Raw genomic sequence first — 15,637 nt, forward strand, 5'->3', positions numbered from 1 at the left:
TCCCACATGTGGAGCAAGTGGATCACCACTCCCTGTGTGCCTGTGGGGATTACATTCCAGGTCAAACTGGGAATTCGATCTCTTCCTCCAGCCTGAACATACTTCTGGTATCTCTCCAGGGGGACTGTGCTTGTGTGGCACAGGTCAGATCATTGGCTGGCTTAGTCCTGCTCCTCGGATGCTGCTGACCTGCTGTGCTTTTCCAGCACCACTCTAATCTAGATTCTGGTTTCCAGCATCTGCAGTCCTTGTTTTTACACAGTACATAAGGATGCCATTCACACGTTCATGTCTATAATAGTTCCTGAAGCACCCACCTATTCTCCACCCCTATCCCCATCATCTTGCAACTGTCCAGCATCCTCGGTAGTGTAGTGGTTAGTATCCCCATCTGTGACTCAGGAGACTGGGGGTGCAATTCCCCGATGGGGAGGATTTGATATTTTTCTGGATGTCTTGTCGCACAGAGGTAGTGACCCTAACCCTGGATCGGGTTCAAGTCCTGCCTGCTCCAGAGTTCAAAAATTCACAAATATAGGAGCAGAATTAGGCTATTCAGCCCATCAAGACTGCTGTGCCGTTTGATCAAGACTATTCATCACTCCCATTTTCCTGCCTTCTCCCTTGAAAGGGTTCGGAAAAGATTTACACTGATGTTTCCAGAGTTGGAGCATTTGGGGGAGGCTTAATAGGCAGGAGTTGTTTTCCCTGGAGGTTCGGAGGGTGAGGGGTGACCTTATGGAGGTTTATAAAACAATGACGGGCATGGATAGGATAAACAGACAAGGTCTTTTCGATGGGGTGGGGGAGTCCAGAACTCGTCGGCATAGATTTAGGGTGAGAGGGGAAAGATGTAAAAGGGACCTTAGGGGCAACTTTTTCTTGCAGAGATGAATAGGAAGGGTTTAGATGGATATGAGTCAAGTGCTGGCAAATGGGACTAGATTAGGTTAGGATATCTTTTGGCATGGTCAAGTTGGACTGAAGGGTCTATTTCCGTGCTGTACATCTCTATGACTCTATAACAAATGTTCGACGAACTGGTCTGCAATTTCCCACATATGGCCTCCCTCCCATTCTGAATACAGGTGTTACGTTAGCATTTTTCCAATCCAATGGAACCATAAGATCATACGACACAGGAGCAGATATTAGGCCATTCAGTCCATCGAGTCTGCTCCACCGTTCAATCATGGCTGAGATGTTTCTCAACTCCATTCTCCAGCTTTCTTCCCGTACCCTTTGATCCCCTTGACAATCAGGAACATATATATATCTCAGTCTTAAATAAACACAATGAATCTTTCCCATGTTAAGAGGTGTTTGGAATATTGTAACTAATGAATTCACTATCTCTGCTGCCACTTCCTTCAGGAGCCAGGATGTAGGCCATCAGCACCAGTCGACTTGTCTGTCCTCAGTCCAAATATTTTCCTGTGTACCTTTACCCTCTCAACGTTGATTGTTTAAGATCTACCCTTTCTTTACCCTCTGACTTGCCAATTCTAATAGGAATAGTTCTGTTGTCTGCCAACATAAAAACTGAGATCATCTCTGCCACTTCAGTGTTCTCCCATGAACTCAGTTTTCATCTTCCAAGGTACCACACTTAGCTCAGCGACTCTGTTCCCATTAGCATACCAACAGAAGCTTTCACTGTCCTTTTTGATATTTTAGAAACAAAATCAGTAAAATTTAGACGAGACCACCAAAGCTGGAAACAGACAATTTATTATGAACTTGCAAGTAAGGGCTTCAATTGCATTAACAAATGAGCAAATTAGAACTCAGGTTAGTTTACAGTTATACCCTTTGAGCTGGGTGAGGTCATCTCTCCAGACTTCTAATTACCCAATCTCTCTTACTGTACCAGACCACTGCCCAGCTGCGCTCCACCCTTATTACTTCCCCCTTCCCCAGGTTGGCAACCTTCCTGTCTGTAAGTGCTGACACATATATTTATTTTGTCGACAGTACATCTAGATCTGGTTTAACATTTTGTATCAATTCTGCTGGTACATTCCATCCTCGGACATTTCATTAACTTGTATTATTTTGTATAGCTCAAGCATTTCGGTTATCTTAGCTTTTTGCTGAAAGCATAATTTTACCAAAATAACTTTTTGTTATAGTAATTACACACCAAAGTTAGTATTTAACTAACCACAATTATACATTGAAAAGTCCCTAAATACCTGCAGGGTTAATAGTTTTCTTGCTGTACCCCTTTTCTGTATGCTTTTACTATATCTGCAAAAACAACACTTTTCCCCATTTCTAACAATTCCCCCATTTGTTTTCTTTACCATTTGTTGCTCTTGCAATCTTATTTTCTGCCCTCTTTTCACCCTGTGGTGTCGAGGTTCACAATCTAGTCATTTCTGTCCTTCTAAGTTTGTCATTTTTTAAACTCTAGGAGTAATCTGTTACTCTCTCTTTCTTGCGCTTGTGCTATTGTCATGACCATTATTGGTTGTTGTCCTCCCAAAGACATTACCAGCTTAGTCATTATCCACTTTAACACATTAAACCCTATCAGTAAGCCTACAATTATTAGTAGCACATAAATGCCTAAATTCATAAACCATTTTCCCACCCGGTCAATCTCCAGTTACCCAATTCCCATCCCCATCCTTCATCTTTTCGAAGTTCATCTTCAATTTGTCTTATATTGTTGATCTTTTTCTTTATTATTTCTGCCTTATCTTCCACTATGGAAGAGGTGTCTGGGATGAAGGTGCAGCATTCTTTACCAATCAGAGCACAAGTTCCCCCTTTTTCGGCCAAAAGATAGTCTAAAGCCATTCAATTTTGTAAAGCTGTTAGTCTTGTGGCAATCATTTCAGTGGTTATGACCGACATTTGGGATTGAGTTTCCCCCATTGTGCTGGCGGTACCATTAATGAAATTTTCAAGGGCAGCCACCAGTTTCTGTATTTCCACCCCTGCCCTTGTAGTGCCGTCGCTTGGGAGTAGTGTCCAAAGTAGACGGTCTTCATCAGAGACCTCTCAGGTCTTACGTCTTATCCCCCCCTCATTTGTCAGGTTGGGCTCATGCTTTTCTATTCGGAGGTGAGGGACTATATAAGCGAGGGAACAGCAGCCACTCCAACCTTTCTGGTTTTGAGGAAGTGTTTATCACACAAACATATTTTTCCCCGGGAATAAAGGGATAAGCCTTCAGATTGCATACCCAATATGTTCCGTTTAATATTCGGGGAGTGGTCGTGGCAGTGGCCTGACTGGTGTGGACACAAGATGATTTTCCTAGTTGGAAAGGCGCAGCATCATTCTGATGATAGAAACAGGTGGTATTGACTGCTCCTTTCGGTGGGGAAATTCTAAGACTATCAATAGATTAGATTAGATTACTTACAGTGTGGAAATAGGCCCTTCGGCCCAACAAGTCCACACCGCCCCACCGAAGTGCAACCCACCCATACCCCTACATCTACCCCTTACCTAACACTACGGGCAATTTAGCATGGCCAATTCACCTGACCTGCACATCTTTGGAGTGTGGGAGGAAACCGGAGCCCCCGGAGGAAACCCACGCAGACACTGGGACAATGTGCAAACTCCACACAGAGAGTCGCCTGAGTGCCCTGACTTTTTGGAGCTGGCCTTGGGAACCATCCCGCAAAGCTCTATTTGTTTCTTTCAACTCTTCACTTTGTATTATTTGAACTCATATCAAATTGTTGTACATCGCACACTTCGTTTTTAGTGAATGGTATTACCGAGGTGGGGATTCCAGATTCGCCATGGTGTGGGACCTCCGCACAGACCCAACAGTCAGCAAGTCCCTTTTGTTCAGCATAATTTTGGCATAGTGAAGTAAAGTGATTTTTCCCATCTCCTTGAATAGTTAGTACTACTAACGTTACAATACTATACTAATACCCGCCCATCTCTAACCCCTGTCGACAGTCCTGCCTATCTGTCTTAATCTTTTAGGCGCCAGGGAGAAGTGAGTCCACACAGCCCTTACAATCAATATGTACATCAGCAAAAGTTCAAAGAGTCTTTTGTCTCAGTTCATTCTTTCTTTTTCAGCTTAACTTTCAGAGGGTTGTCTGTAGGATGAGCATGCCACTCCGCCAATGGGGCGTTCAGAGGACCTTTAACATGAGTGTGATGACTCCACCCTTTCTCAGCAGTCCGAATAGCTGTCTCAGTAGTCAGGAGGGTTAGTAATGGTCCCTCCCAGCTCGGGTGCAGTTTGGTATCTTTCCAGGTCTGGATCAGGACCCAATCACCCGGTTGTATTCAATGTACTGCAACCTCGAGTGGTGGTGTCTGTACCAACAGGTCTTTATTCCTAAGAATAGACAAAGAAGCGCCGAGCGCCACAATATAGTTCATTAAAAACTTATTGAACTCTGACCAGCCGTTAGGCAGTCTTTCAGCCTTGAGAATGCTTCCCTCTATCCTGTCTACTACAGTATATTCATTGCGCTTTTTAGCCTCAATCATCCGGGAGGACCCGTCGATAAACATCTGAGCCCTCGCATGCAACAGTACGTCTCTTAAGTTCATTCGCACTTTAGTCTGATATTCTGTAATATCAAAACACTCATATTCTGGATTGCCAGGGGCCACCCCATTCTCTCCACCACAGAAATGCAGCTGGATTCATGCAACTGTCTGTGACTAACACAAGGTCATCCTGTTCTATTAAGATTGTCTCATATTTCAAGATCCTAGAGTCTGTGAGCCATTGTCCTGCATTCTGATTTAAGAATTCTTTTGCCTTTTATTCCAGAAACCTTGAGACCTTTGTTAGTTAATTTAACACCGCTAGGTCTAAAGCTTAGGGATGATCGTGCTGCTCCCATATCCACTAAAAATACTGTTTCCTCTCCTTCAGGTCCCACCCTTTAAATTTATCAAGGGTTCCCAGTGGGTCACAGGAGGAGGGAACCCCTGACTCTCCTAATCTTCATCAAAAATCATCAATGATACCACTTCTCTTTGTCGTCCTAACCTTGGACATTGTCTTTTAAAATGTCCTGTTTTTCTGCAGTACTAACATCCTGCCAGTTGCTTCCTTCCCCTATCATCTGCTCTCTATCTCTGTTCTCTAATATTAACTTTCTCGTCGTAATTTCTTCAACTGCTGCAACCATTATTTTAGCTTTTTGTTTTTGTTTCTCCACTTCCCTTCTCACACATACTTTCTGTGCCTCATATAACAGATCTTCTATCTGTTTTTCACTCCAGCCTTCTAATTTCTGTAATTTCTTTTGTATGTCCGGCCATGATTTAGTCACAAATTGGACCTTTAAAAGACCCTGTGCTACCAGATCATCGGGATTCATTCCCGAATATTTTCTACTGGCTTCTTTTAATCTTTGTAAAATGGCTGATGGGGCTTCCTCCTTTTCCTGTCTTACTTCAAAGGCTTAAAAGAATTCTGAGATTTAGGTGCGGCTTCTTTAATACCCAAAAGACCATTTCTCGAAAGTCCCTCATTTTTCCTCTATCGTGTCAATTTGTTTTTGGCTGGTATCACTCCCTCACCCACCGGATGTCTCTTTTCCATTCCCTCAGAGCAGCTCTTCTAATCAAGCCCCTTTCTTCTCCTGACCGTACCTGATGTGGGCTGCTGACTACTAAGGCTCCCCTAAAAGTAAGTTTCCGACTCTTCTCTACCAATAAGGCTGTTGCTGCCACTGCCTGCACACACTCTGGCCAGTAATGTCGCTTTCCATTCTTTAATTAACAATGAATTAATGCTGTCATGTTTTAAATTAACCATGAATCAATATGACAGGTCACTGAGAATGTATGAAGGAATCCTGCCAATTAATATTGATTCAGGCTAACACAATTGAATTATTATAAATATTAATTATTAACTATATATATTATATAATTCAGGATGGAAACACAACAAGTGATTGAAACATTTTAAAAACTGTAATCGCGTAGTTCTGTTTGCTTACCAGTCACCTGTGACTTCTCATTCTGTTTCTGTAATTGTTTTGCTTGAGCACATTCACTTTTAAGAACCTCAACAGATTCCATCGCACTTTTTGCAGTTAATTAAATCCCCAATTTGGTGGCAATATCTCGTCATGAGCGCAAAACTGATTCTTCGTGCCTCTCATCACAAAACTGTTGCCATAATCCAATTAACTTTTTTTTGTTCCCACTACCTTGGGCTTAAAATTTAAGGATGACCTTGCTGCCCCCATATCAACTAGGAAAACTACGTCCTCTTTGTAAGGTCTCACCTTTAAATTTATCAAGGGTTCCTGGTGGGTCCCCGGGGGCAGGAACTCCTGACACCCCTATTTTTCATCAAGATTCACAAACGGCACTGCCTTTACTTCCTTTTTCAGATCAGGCCACTCTCTCTTAAAGTGACCTGTCTTTCCACAGTAATAACGTCCCACCAGTGGGGATTTCCGCTTTGATCCTTGTTCCTGTCTACCAGACCCCTTAACATCTCCTCCCCGATCCTTTCTCCTCACTTTAGTTTCAACATGCTGCCCGCCACCATTCTGGTTTCCTTCTCCTTTTAGTTTTGTCCTTTTCTTTATTACCTCATTAACCGTGGCTTATCATTATTTTTGCCTTCTGTTTCTGCTTCTCATGTTACGTTGCCAGATCAATTGCTGAGCCAATTTAACCAACTGAACAGCTTTAGGGCAACCTCATGGTCATTCCTCATCACCCAATGTTTTGTTTAGACCTTGATTCTTTTAAAGAAATATTGCAATATTTCTTGCTACCTGTAATCTCAAATACAATTTATCAATTGATGCTTGCTTTTCTTTAAAGCCTGTTCCTAACTATACATTTTAGAATCTTACTTGTAAATATATATTTATATATTCTAAATTCATTTATTCAGTGTTTAATATTCAAAATGCAAAATGCACACAGTTCCCAACTCTGAAATCCACCACAATCACCCGGTTCCAGTCCCCTGATTCAAATCCAAAACTAGTCCTCCCAAGTAGTTCTGACCAGTCATTGCTCAATTACAATGCTATAGGTTGTGAAATAACCAGAGCTGCCTTAAAAGGATTTGTCTATTCAAGTTAAAACTTCAACTGTCCTCCATAAATCGTTTTTATGTAAGGATAAAAGAGATTAGTTAGAAGCTGATAATAAGGCAGTCATGACCTGTAAAAAGAACATTTTATTTAATAATCTTGCAAAATCCTTAACCTTAAAAGAAATCATGTTTAAATTTCCATAATAGAAATCAGATTCAAAACAGTCCCAGATCTCAAGCTTCAGGGAACATTCAATCACCAACAAACAAATGTACATTCAGACTCAATCACACAGAGATAAACTTTCTACTCGCTGCACAGCTCTTTTCTCACACACACACACACACACACACACACACACACCTTGAGTTTCCCACAATGACTCCTTTAGCTTTTGGATATTTTTCTGGGTGTCTGGCCGTAAGTTAGTTGCGAAGTGCACCCCCAGTAGCCCTTCAGCTACTCGCCCTTCAGACATGAAGCATAATCTGATTCCTCCTGACTGTAAGGCTGTTTTTCATTGACATTTTATCATTTGTTTTTTATCCTTTCCTCGTGTCCGAGGATTGTACTTCCAATCTCTTAACATTTTTCCTAAAGGACTGTCTGTTGGGATGTGGTCCTCGGACATCCCTCTTATGTCCTCTTCTAAACTTAAATCACTATTTTTATTCCACATTTCTATGATCGGCCCTTTCTTTATGTAATTTAGTTAACCTTACTGAGGTCTAGTGTCACCTTCTTCCACACCCACTGACCTTCGCGTGGGGGATTTCCCCTCTTAACAACCGGTCTGCTGGGTGATCGAATCAGGTAGACACCTTACTCATCAGATTAATCTTAGCCCATTAAACACTTTAATTTAAGAGCTGCCAATGACCCGTACTTCTCGTACATCCCATACTTCTTGTACGTCCCCAACCACCAAGTCAATATTTAAAGGTCCCTTTTCTTACCTTGGTCTGTGCACAAGAGTTACCTGCTCAAATTTGCGCGCCCTTTTCCCGTGGCAATACCCCGATATATCCACCTGGCAACTGTGACAACTGCTACCTACCCTGGTTGATCGGGTTCGCCTAACCCAGTCGCCCAGAACCCCGGATCCCCGGATATATCCAACTAGCACCGGATATGTGGACACATCCACCTGGCAGCAAATACCGCTGCCGGTCTCCCGGATGTATCCACCTGGCAGCAACTACCGCTACCAACCCCGGTTCCCCAGATCCCCGGTTCCCCAGATCCCCGGATATATCATACTGGCAGCAACTACCGCTGCCAGCCACCCGGATACATCCGCCTGGTAACAGTATCAACTGCTACCCACCCTGGCTGACTGGGTTAGCCTATTCCAGTCACCAGCACCCCGGTTCCCTGGATATATTCAAATGGCAGCAAATACTGCTGCCTACCCAGGTCGCCCAGATAAATCTTTTAAGACCTTTCTTACCCGGAACTTGTGCACAAGAGTCACCTGACCGAACCCGCCACGTCTGCCCGTCTTGTTTCCAGGGTCTCCCAGCCCGGATCACGCTCGCCCAAAGCTGCCTCAGCAACAAGGGGAAACTAGAGATCGCCGAAATCAGTGAGGTGCACCTTCTCCGTTTCTCCAAGAATGCCAAGCAACCGGAGCTTGGGATCCCGGACAAGCCCCCAAATGTGTTAGAAACAAAATTCAATAAAATTTAGATGAGACCACCAAAACTGGAAACAAGGCAATTTATTACGAACTTGCAAGTAAGGGCTTCAACTGCATAAGCAAATGAGCACAAATTAGAACTTAGGTCAGTGTACAGTTATACCCTTTGAGCTGAGTGAGGTCATCTCTCCAGACTCCTAATTATCCAATCTCTCTTACTATTTCGCCTCTACCCATCTATGCTCCACGCCCATTGCCCCTTTCTTTCCAAGTTGGCAATTTCCCCCTTGTATGTGCTGTCATAAGGCTAAACTCTTATCTCGATGTTCCCCTTGTAGCTTCTTTCATTATCCATAGGTACATTCCATTCTTGTACATACATCTTAACAATGTAACTTTTTCATACTTCGCTTATATGTTTCAGTAATCTTAGCTTTTTTGCTGAAACTGTTGTTTTAAACATTATGGTAAAAGGATTTTTAAAAATAAATATACATTAAAGTTAGTACTTAATTATCCACAATTATGCACTGAAAAGTAGAGAGACTCTTCCCTAAATACCTGCAGAGTTAATAGTTCTCTTGCTGTACCCCTTTTCGGTATGCTTTTTCTATATGTGCAAAAACAACACTTTTCCCCATTTCTAACAAGGTGAAGGTGGATTCGCTAAACCTCACCATGTTCCTTCTCTCCAGCTGAAACCATAAGACCATAAGACATAGGAGTGGAAGTAAGGCCTTCCGGCCAAACCAATTTGAACCTTCAATACTTTAATAGTCCATTCTGGTTCTGGAGACTCTTCATATTGATGGATCCATTACAAATAAACGTTGGGAAGAATTAAGCCACTGTTTACTGTCTCTGCACCAATTTTCATTCCTGAGCTACAGCCTCCATCTCTCTCCCTTGTAACTTACTGAGATTCAGTCAGGCTGTTCGCAACTAGCTGCATTTGATGCTGAGAGGAGCTTCTGATCTGTGCTAGCACGAAGACAACCTGTATCCACCTCTGGCATCTGATTCGAGCCTGTCCCATTCTCAAAGTAGCTGTTGCTGAAACCCTCTTTGGTCCCTTCCTCACCTCCAGGCTCGACTACTTCAATGCTGTACTCAATGATTCTACACTTTCTACCCTCTGTAAACGTGAAATCTACCTTAGCTATTTTTATTCCTTTCTTAATATCCTTTTGTTTATATCTGAAAGTTTCCCAAAGTTTCAGCCTTCCAGAGGTTAGAATAACATTTCTGAACAGGCTGAAAAGTTTAAAAGCTGATGAGATGATCGCCCCGCCCCTATTGTCTCCGATTGGTCAGAGGACTCCACAGCCAATGATGACATCAAAGCAGGGACCCCGCCCTTTGGCGCATGTGCAGTGTAGGTCCCTCGGCCGGACAAAGACAGTGTTACTGAGTGTGGGAGAGGAATGGCGCCGGTGGCTGAAGGAACAAGAACAGGACCCGCTGGAAAAGCTCAGCAGGTCCGGCAGCTCGTGTCGGGAGAAATGTGAGGACGGGTTTCGGGTCCCGGTGATCCTCCTTCAGAACAGGACCAGGTTTCAGAAACATCCCGGGGAGGTCGCCAGGCCCGAGCGCCAAGACCTGGCTCCTGCCCCCGGGGAGAGGACACAGTGAGACAGGGTAGGATTGGGAACCGAGGGAGGAGGGAGACTGGGGAGTTTATAAACTCCTAGGGGCAGGACTGAGGCCTCAAATAGAAGCCCCACAGGCCCAGTGTTTACTTCACCGGCGAAGGAGCTCTCGTTTTGCCCGGGCAACCGGCCGCCATCTTTGTGAGGGTCAGGTGCATGTTGTCTTGGGGCGGAGCGCGCGGGCGGCCATCTTGGTGAGGGCACCATCAACTGTCATTTCTGGGAGAGAATTCCAACCTCGTGGCAGCCTTTGTGTCATTCTAGATGTAAGTTTGTTCGCTGATCTAGAAGGTTCATTTTCAGATGTTTCGACACCATACTTGATAACATCATCAGTAAGCCTCCGCTGAAGCGTTGGTGTTATGTCCTACTTTCTATTTGTGTTTTGGTTTCTTAGGATGATATCGTTTCCAATTCTTTTCCCCAGAGGATGGTAGATGGGGTCCATAATCGATATTGATGGAGTTCTGGTTGGAATGCCATGCTTTGCGCAATGCTTGTGTGTTGGTTTGGTTTGCCCGAGGATGGGTGTGTTGTCGCAGTCAAAGTAGTGTCCTCCTTCATCTGAAAGTAGAGAAACTAGTGATAGTGGGTCATGTCTTTTTGTAGCTCATGTATGTATCCTGGTGGCTAGTTTTCTGCCTATTTGGCTGATGTAATATTTGTTACATTCTTTGCATGCTATTTCGTAAATGGCATTCGTTTTGGTGGTTGTTTGTGTGGGTTCTTTTAAGTTCATTCACTGCTGTTAAGTGTGTTGGTAGGTTTCTGGGCTACCATGTTGCCAAGAGATCTGAGTAGTCTGGAAGTCATTTCAGATATGCCTTTGTTGATAGATTACTTACAGTTGATAGATGACTTACATGGGCACATGTCTGGTTGTTTGGGTTTGTTGTTGAGAAATAAGTGGACTGGTTTATTGAGTACCCGTTCTTCTCAAATGTGCTGTGTAGGTATTTCTCTTCTGTTCGTAGTTCCTCTGTGCTACGGTGTGTGATGGCTTATTCAAATAATGTCCTAATGCAGCTTCTTTTGCAGATTTTATGATAATTGCATCTGTAGTTAAGTATTTGGTCCATGTGTGTTGTTTTCCTGTAGATGCTCGTTTGGTTCCGGTGCTGTCCGATGTCTCCTCAGGTCCAGCTACACATTTGCAATGGCTGGCGTGTATCCATGTGGTTCTTTCAGTGATCTTAACAGCTGTCTGTGTTGTAAGGAGCACTTGAAATGGCCCCAGCCACTTCTTTGCCTTCCAACTTTTCCTCCTGAATTCTTTCATCGCTATCCAGCCTCCAGGTTCTAGATCGTGCAGCTTCCCCTTTGCTGATTGGGGTAGTGCTGCTTTTACTTGATTCTGTATTTTAGACAAAAGTGCAGAGAGTTTTAACATCTGATCCTCACAGTGGCCTGCTCTCTGTCTTATCTTGGGTCTTGGGCCAATTCCTGTGTTGGGTGGTCTACCAAACGAAATCTCAAACGGGCTAAGATTAGCTCTTCCTCTCCTCCCAGATCTCATATACACTAGCACAATTGGAAGTGTCTTTGTCCATGTCACCCCGAGTTCCTCACAGCATTTTGTCAATTTATTTTTTAGGGTAGCATTTTCTCTTTCCACTGCCCCGCTGCTTGCTGGGTGGTAGGCAGTGTTGTCTCATGTTTATTCCCGAATAATCACTGGTCTGCTGTAAAGCATTATTGACAAATGGTGTCCCATTGTCACTCCTAAGCCTTTCAGGGATGCCCCATCTTGGAATTATCTCAGTTAGCAAAGCCTTGGCTATTGCACTGGCATCCTGTTTAGACGTGGGGAACACTTCCACCCACTTGGAAAAAAATATCAACTATTACCAGACAATACCTTTCCCTTTGGGCATTAGTTTAATAAAATCAATCTGTAAATGTTCAAGGGGTTGGGGGTGTGCTGCCTGACTCATCTGTATTCCCCTTCCCACATTATTAGTAGCACAGATAAACATCGTTCACAATATCTCCTGGGAGTAATGAGTAAATCCCTTCATGTACCAGTGTGCCGAAATACTGTCATGCATCCTCCCTTTTGACACATGGTCCTTTGGCATAGAATGGAAATAATGATTGTGGTGGACAGGGTTTACCATTGGGGCCACACCATATTCCTTCCCTCACACTGCATCCTGCTTTCAACCACTCAGTTTTCTTCCAGCGTGGCCTGTGACTGTAACTCTCATACGTTTGCTGTTGGGGTACAAATTTTTGTCATACACATGTCCGTCTGCTCACTTGGCGGCTGCTAGGCTGCCGTTCTTGCTGCTGAGTCTGCCCTCACATTGCCTTGAGAAATAAAATCGTTATTTTTTGTATAGGCTTCACATTTAGACACAGCGATTGATTTAGGCAATAGGACCGCTTCCAGGAGGTCAGAAACCAGGCCACTGTGTGTGATGGGCTTTCCGGTGGAGGTTAAGAAACCCCTTTGTTTCCACAGGGTTCCAAAATCATGTACAACCCCGAATGCATATCTGCTATCGGTGTAAATATTCACTGTCCTTCCCTCGGCCAATTTACAGGCCTCAGTCAAGGCCATCAGCTCTGCTGCTTGCGCTGACAGATGAGAAGGGAGTGATCATGGGTAGTCACTAAAGCATACCCAACACAATTCTGGCCTGTGTCCTTGCTCCTGAATGCTGACCTGTCCACAAAAAACTCCATATCTGGATTCTGAAGTGGTGAATCCTACAAATCTGGTCGAGAGCTGCAAATCTCATTAGTTACAGCGACACAATCATGTGGGTCTCCGTCTCCTTCTGTGGGGAGAATGCTAGCATGGCTAAGGACATTACATTGCTTAATTGTAATGTTAGGCATCTCCAATAACACTATTGTATTTGAGCCAACGTGCTGCCGCCACGTGTGCTGTCTTTTGCTCGGAAAGCAGTAAGGATACCGCACGTCGGACCAGAAGGGTTAATTCTCCATAGCCGACTATATCCCTGGATGCAACAACAGCCTTTTCAGCCGCAGCCACGGCTTGCAGACGTTTAGGCAATTCTGCCGCTACGGGGTCTAGTTTAGCCGAAAAATATGCTACCGGCCTCAATCGTCCCCCATGATCCTGTAACAGCAGAGATGTCATGCAGCCACGCTTTTCATCTACCCATTTGTACAAAAGGCTTGTTTGGATTCAGAATCCCCAGTGTAGGTGTAGTTTGGAGCTCCTTTTTCAATTCAACAAAGGCATTTTTGGCCTCTGGGGTCCACTGCAACGGACTCTGGTTCTGCATTCCTTTGCCATGGGCTATGTCACTTAGGGGCGCTTCAAGGTTTGCGTAATGTGGATAAACATTCTACAGTGGGAGCATATGCCCAAAAATGACAGCAATTGTTTCTTTGTGTGAGGCTTTGGAATTTGCTGGATTGCTTGAACTCTGCCTTGACCAATGGCCTTCCCTTGTCCAGATATTAAGTGACCTAAGAACTTTACCTGTTGTTGCACAAATTGTAGCTTTGTGAGACTGGCTTTGTCCCCTTCCCCGCTAGATGGCGAAGCAACACCAGGTTATCCTTCTCACATTGTTCCTTTTGTTGTTGCCGCTATTGAGCAATCATCTACATACAGCAGGAGCACTAACCCTTGGGTTAGAAAAAGAGTCTCCAGACTCCTATGTACAGCCTTGTTATATATGGTGGGGGACTTACCTTCACTTTGTCAAGGTTACTGTATATGATTTCCCTTTGAATGAAAAAGCGAATCAGAATTGACTATCTGGGTGTACCGGTACACTAAAGGCATTTGCTAAACCCACAGAGAACCATTTACTGTCCGGTGGAATTTGAGCTAATATAGTATAGGGGTTGGCAACATTTGGGGTGTGTGGGACAACGGCATTATTGACTGCCTGCTGGTCTTGAACAAACCTCCATTCCTTCGTTTCACTGGGAATGTTTGTCTTTTTGACCTTAAAAATGGGGGTTCTCACCAGTGAGTTCTCACAGGGGATTATCACCCCAGCTTTGAGGAGGGATTCAAAGACTGAAGTAATTCCTCCTATAGCCTCTGGTTTTAACGGGTGTTGTGCTCTGTAAGGACGATACTCAGACTTCAGGGTTATTTGTGTGGGTTCACAGCCTCGTATGAGCCCCACATCATGCTTGCCTTTTGCCCACAACTCCGTAGGGACCGTTTCTAATCTTGGGTCTGAGCCTTCTATCTTCAGGAAACGCCAGGCTACCCTCCTAGGCTCTTCAGGGCTAGCGGGGGTTACTTGGACTGCCCCATTTGCCTGAGTTAGCCAACTTAGTTTCTTCCTCTGTGTCCGCATATCTGCATTGAACCAGATACCCACATAGTCTCTGAAGACCCAACCTTTCATTCTTTGTGCCTTTAGCACCCATGGTCACAAATTCTGCCACCAGTGACACATGAGGAAAAGAGCCTTTCACATCAAAAACTTAGGGTCTGCTTGCTGTTACAGATACCGGAGATAAGTTCACACTGACTGCACATCTGTAATCATTCCAATGAAATTCGCGCAATACCAACTGATCTGGTTTAAGCAATCTTTCTCATATGGTTTGTCAGGACCGTCACGGTGAATGTGTGCTGTGCAGTGCAGCATATCTCCAGCAAGAAAATCGCTGTTAATTAGATTAACATAGTTGCTTGCATCCAGGGCGAGTGAATTGCTCACTGAATTTATCACTGTCTGGCTTAATCACCACCCATAGACATACATCAGGGGTCGTGGGTCATATTTTACAGCCTGCACAGATAAATCTTCCCTTTTGAATTACCTGCAAGCCTGTATGGGTACTGCGCAAATCCAACCCCAGTCTCGCTATGAGATCCCAACCCATCAGATTTAAAGGACAAAATTCCGATAACAGGAAGGAGAATTGGAATGTTTCCCGTTACTAGTTTCGCACAATAGGGGTGTAGAAAATCTCTCCCGCATCATGACTCCTGATGCACTCATTGTGGTCAGGAACCTTTCACTCATCTTTATTCGTGTCGATTGTCTAAACTGGCTTAATTTAGGGACTGAGTATGTTGCCCCTGTATCTACTTAAAAGGTACCAGATATACCTTCCCCATATAACATAGAGGTAGACATCGACTATTACGCATCGTTGTGATGTTGAACAGACTGTCCACACTTCACAATCTCAGTGCTTGATATAGAGGTGGGACATGGCTCAGTGCCTGTAAGGTTTGTAGAAGAGATTAGTATAAGTGAGTTTTTATTGCCAAGCATAAAGGAAAGAGGCTTACCTGTACCTCGTGGGCTGTCCACCTCCACCTCAGCTTTCCCCTGTCAGTCATCCTATCGCTCAGCCTCCAGGGCCGATTGAGGGTGTCTGTG

This window comes from Chiloscyllium punctatum, chromosome 36 (genome assembly GCF_047496795.1).
Source record: "Chiloscyllium punctatum isolate Juve2018m chromosome 36, sChiPun1.3, whole genome shotgun sequence".
NCBI classification, from domain to species: Eukaryota; Metazoa; Chordata; class Chondrichthyes; order Orectolobiformes; family Hemiscylliidae; genus Chiloscyllium; species Chiloscyllium punctatum.